Genomic DNA, 5733 nt, shown 5'->3' on the forward strand with positions numbered 1-5733 from the left:
GTGCGTACAGATTACTTTTTATATTTTAACATCCGACCAAGGAAATGTAGTTCGAATTGTAAATCCCGCGGTTAAACAAAAACAAAGAACTATTGTGTACGGCCGGGAATTTAAAACTTTCCCCTATGGACATGATCGAAATGCGACTATGTGGTTTAATCTCCCTTAAAAATAATAGGTTTTTGTGGGAGGCTAGTGGGAATCGCACGTCCAGGACTTTACAATAATGTCCATATTGTTTGGTTTGGTTAAATATGAGGAAAGGTATTATAGGTACTATAAGCGAATATCTCGCGAATTATGGACTTGTGCATGACAAAACCTATTTCGTTTTATTCAAAACCCCACGAGCTATCTGTGATCCGTAACCAAATAGTGCTTAAGCAAAGAGTGCAAGAGTATATGTACAAGACACTGATAGGCTAATGTGAAGACGTGCAGTACTTTGTATACTTGGAAGGAAAATTCTGTAAAATGTAGTGTCAACCTGATTTTATTCTCAATACTAGGTAGCATACTAGGTAAAAAAAACTACACATAAATATTAAAAATATCGAGTTCGCGGATACACCTATTGTATCACCAAGGCATTTTGGATATGGCTTGTGTATCATATGGTAGTGTCCTATGTTGTGTGGGGTGCGCCTCTTAAGGGTTAACTTATCCTAAATAAGAAGAAGAATACATGATTGATAACATTGATCATCTAACAAAACAGCTGTTTGTATAACAGTCAATAATACTGACTTAAGGGGGGAAGTAAAAGAAAACAAAGAGAGAAAGGAAAATATGAGTTGACATGATTAGATCTTCCTTACAAAAAAAGACAGGAAGATCTCCCCTTTTTCAATTTACCTCTGAGGAAGATTGGACGTGTGGCTTCAACCAACCAGCAAGAGAAATAATCAGACAGTTTTCTTTTTTTGCGACGAAAAACTTTATTTAAATCTGGATACAAGAACAAACAAAAACAAAACAACACAAAACACAAAGTTATTTAAGCAAAATTTTAAGCCTAAAAATTAATTCAAGAAAAATTAAAATTAAAGGCTAAAAGAAGAGAAAATTAAAATGAATTGAAACAAGATTAAAAACACTTGAATGCTAAAAGAAAAGAAAAACATATAAAGACTTAAAACTAAACTAAACCAGTTATAAAACTAAACGCATCTAAAAACTAAACCATTCTGAAAAAAACTAAATACATCCTGAAGTTATACTGCGGGAAGCCACACCATCGCCCGTCCAATCCAACGAGGGAGGAGCAGTATTAGGCATGTCCAGCCCGGCGTGTCAATGGTATCATTCCCAATAGACCTCACAGTGAAACTTCGGACAGATCGACGAACGACAGCGATATGATTAAATTCCGTTGTTTGCATAAAAAAAAGATAAGAAATAAGTGAAGGGGGTAAACAAAGGTATTAGTGCTTAATTTTACTCACCTCGTATTGGTGTGCAGGTACTCTGAACTGAGCTCAATCCAGGGTTAGGTTTCTGCTAATTTTTAATTTTGTCGCCCTAATGAAAGGCGGCCTCTCGTCCTTTTGTTTGTCCTTTCCTGAAAAGATAAAAAAGATCAATAATATATACTTCGGAATATAATTATAAAACGAAAACTTTAAACTTAGACGTACTTACCTACTCATTGGGAGGAACCTACAGATGCGGCCTTCAATATTCCGGCACATAATATAGAACCTGAAATAAAAGCAAGATCAAAATTTGAGTTATCGTGAACATCTTTAATCATCAATTTTTTCTGTTTTTCTCATTAACTGCATCCAATAAGTAGACTTATATTTCAATAACGAGAATTAATATGTATGATTCCCCTTGAATTTTTGCTATTTTACTCGTATGTTCAGTTTTTTTCTTTTGAATGATTTCATGTATATCAAAATGGAAATTAATAAACATGTACCTTTTTGAATTGAAAATGGTGCCAATGACTTCGGCTTAAAGCCCTATTAAAAAGGTGGTGGGAATGAGGTAAACAAGGTGAGTAAAGGGTCAAACCTGGGACACGGAAACAAGAAGTGTCATGGCGAGAGGTGATCTCGGTGGGTGGGCTAAATCTCCTGGTTGGTCAGCCGCCAGGAGAGCTGTTTCAGGAGGTTACACTAGTCCAAGGTGAGTTCAGCTGTTAAGTTCTAGTTGATGTTAAGCATTTTTTTCGACATATTTCAGGTTTCCATTTACCTTTCCCTTTCTTAGTAAAAGACCGGTATGATTTTTTTTCTCTTTTGTCAACCGAAACGTCTGCGAGTGGCAAGAACCACCCCTCATCCGGCGAGCCATAGCCGCGCAAAACGCCAGCATACCGGCAACGCCACTCAAAAAGACAAATCTAGCGATTTTTCGTTCACTTTAGAACCTCGGTTGCTACAGTTGGTATTTGGCAATGTTCATAGCTATAACAATTACATTCCCATTCAGTTCCATTGAAACCTATAGAATTATTAGCCCAAGATTGGTTCCAGCCTTTAGGCCCAGCAAAATGCAACAACTTAAAAAATTACCACACAGAGATGAGAAGCAAAAACGGAGAAAGGTAATAACATTTTAAAATATCAAGTTAAAAGATAATAAATGTATGTACATCTATTTATAGGAATATGTTAAGTTCAAATGCCAACATCCTCCGGTAGCATTGGTAGCGGTAGTGTCCATTATGACATAGAAAAAATAGAAATTCAAATTTGACACCACAAGTAGCAGCAAATCATCTTTGTGAATCTTGATTTGTTTTTCAACTGGACTTAAACATCATTGAAAAGGTTCAGAAAACATACGAAGTGATGAAACGAGAACACCAACGTTTACTTCATGTCCAAAAGCTGGTAGGTAAAACGATCCCGAGCCAATGAATATTGAGCTAGAGCGAAATTATTTAGAAACCAAAACCGAAAATAAATGAAAATACATGTAACGCATACGGATTCTGCTAATGATTGGATGATTGAAATGAGATTAAATTATAGCTATCTTTATTTATAGTACATACATATGCTTTTGTTAATAATACAAAAAAGACAGTGATAATCCGCAGGAAGTTTGTATTTTGCTCAGTTGAAGTATAATAAAGTAGATAAAATGACCTAACTTATAGTCGTACTTTCAATCTTCCACTGCCTATCCCGATTTGAAAGTTATAGCCACATTATCGAACTAAAATTAGTGAAATTTGGTATTAAGTCTTCCTTGGGGATACAAAAGATTGTTACAGGCACAAAACATCTCTTAAGAAAACATACAGTTATAGGTCCACATTTTGGTATAGCCCCCATATAAGGGTACCACCGTATTTAAGATTTCATTCACATTTTTCTACCAAATTAATTGGAATTTTGTGTTCACAGAAGATAAACAACTTACTCGGAAAAAACTATCCATATGTATATGTCCAGTCCTGATTTTACTCTAGGCCCCATGAACCGATATTGTCCAATTGTATGTATTTGTATACCCACAACCCTAAAATTGAGAACAGAATAAAAATTCACGCTTATCCAAGCTTAATTTTATGTAAAAGAATAAGGAAATGGAAGATCGCATTTCATCTAGGTAGTGTCTGGCCTTTAATCTTTTAGATGAAATGGAGCGGAAGCGAGCAACAAAGTTCATTGTGTTCTCACCTTAAAACCCTGGGTACATAAGCAACCTGACCTTCTGCTTTGCTTCATTGTTGACTATAAAAATAAAAGAATAAAGAAGAAGAGGGCAACCTATTTCGAAATCAGCTCAGCAAGGAAGTCAGGCAACGAGTTGCCTTTCCCATGGTTAAGGAATGCACGGCGATCACAGGTTATGAAGAGATTGCAGTAATTTGTTTTTGTGTGTTTTCAGAGGAAACAAAAGTACAATTCAGAAAATGGTTGATATATGTCCATATTTTGTTAAATATAAGTTCTGAATATTGGATCAAAAATCCCAGTTGACATAAGAAAGTGATTATGAAAACAAGTAAAAACGGATCAGTCGGCTTTGCCGACAGTGATATACCCTCAGCCTGTGTGAATTGAAACTTGCATCAATGGACAGACCGAAAACTAGTTATCTATGGATTTGAATTAAAATACAAATTTCTTGTTGAGGAGGTACTTGAAGGAATGGACCCACATTGGCCATTTTGAGATAGGATCTTATATTGGGAGACATTCCTTTCGTGTCAGTGTGTCACCGTAGAATTTAGAGCTTTTGCACCATTAAACATTGAAACACTTTTTTACAAAAACGTTTATATTTAGGGGGTCTTAAAAATGTTGGGCGTATTAACCGGCAAAAATATTGATTTCGATAGAAGCTCAAAAAGCTTTCCGGGAATGATATCTAAAGGAATGGACCGAAAAAGTCCCTCTTGGAAGTCGGTCTTATTTTAGGTGTCATTCGATAGATATCGCGATCATCTGTCGTTCCAGTTGGTCACCATATAATTCAGAGGTTTTGGACCATTATATCAGGAAGCATGTACTTGCCTACGAAAAACATGATATCGCTGTAAACAAGACCACTAGGTAAAAATTTTCAAGTGATCCTCGAAATTTAATATAAGGTTCACTGATCGTTTCTAAAGTAATATATTATTATTTGCGATCCATAAGCAGCATGTATTCTTGATCAGGATAAAATTCTGAATCGAGGCCACCGTGTAGCCTTGAAGCAACTTTAAATGGAAGGGAAGTTTTTGCGGATTCTGAAACTACAGTGTTTATAAAAACAAAAACAAAAAAATCGCCGGAGCGCTTTTTAAATAAATCGCGATTCAAGTTAGCATTTGTAAGGTTTGTTTAGGTTTTTACAATTTTGCTTGGAAACCGCAAGTCGTATCGAAATGCGACTAAAAACAGTTGTTGCTATGGAAATTCCTCACAATATTGACTTTTATGATGTTTTCGTAGGTTTTACCATTTTTGAGATACAAAAGTTGAAATTGGACAATTCGCCTCCTTATAAAACAATGTCATGACTGCAAATTCTCACATTAAACTTATATATCTCAAAAATGGTACAGCCTACAAAAAAATTACAAAAGCCAATATTGTATAGAATTTTCTCTGCCACAAAATTTCCTTTATTCACATTTCGATAGAAGTTGCAGTTTCAAGCTAAAACCTGAAGACCTAAGAAAAAATCTAAAAGTTTGATCTGAACCTCTATATCTCAGAAATGATAAAATCTAGGAAAATATCAATCAGCCAATCTTGTAGAAAATGTTCAATGCTACAACATTTTCTTAAGCCCAAGCAAAATCACGAATACTTAAAAAACCCTAAAAGTGTGAACTTTGACCGCTAATTGTTTAAAAAGAGCTCCGGCGTTTTTTTTTTTTTTGATTTTTCTCATCTATGAACATTGTAGTTTCAGAATCCGCAAAAACTACCCATTTAAAGTTGCTTCAAGAGCACCGTGTCTAGCAACTTCCGTTCCGTACCGCCCTATTTTCTATATTTGCAAAAGCTACGGGAACAGTATATCTTTATCATACTTACATCAGTAAAAAATTCGATATATTCAATACTAATCTTGGTATGTATTATAAACGTGGATGATTGATTTGGGCATATTTATTATAAATATGAAAAAAATACTAAATGTTTCAATTTACAATATCCCATTGCCATGGAACTTGGCCGTCATTGTTGAAGTAGTGACAATATGCATCTCGAACGTTTCTCGCTTCTTGGTACGATGGGCTTACTTTAGCTGTTTGCAGAGACATAAGGTGGGAGT

General features: G+C 35.2%; 1 long non-coding RNA gene across 1 annotated transcript; it reads right to left on the reverse strand.

The window, feature by feature from the left end:
• Window positions 1-913: 913 nt before the first annotated feature.
• On the reverse strand, window positions 914-1697 carry LOC141392845 (uncharacterized). Its single transcript, XR_012409895.1, has 2 exons — window positions 1642-1697; window positions 914-1561 (listed from the first exon to the last, which is right to left on the reverse strand). It is a non-coding gene; the product is annotated as an uncharacterized lncRNA (long non-coding RNA).
• Window positions 1698-5733: the final 4036 nt, after the last annotated feature.

This window comes from Musca autumnalis, unplaced genomic scaffold (assembly GCF_047663935.1).
Source record: "Musca autumnalis isolate F117 unplaced genomic scaffold, ASM4766393v1 scaffold_2, whole genome shotgun sequence".
In the NCBI taxonomy this organism is placed as follows: domain Eukaryota; kingdom Metazoa; phylum Arthropoda; class Insecta; order Diptera; family Muscidae; genus Musca; species Musca autumnalis.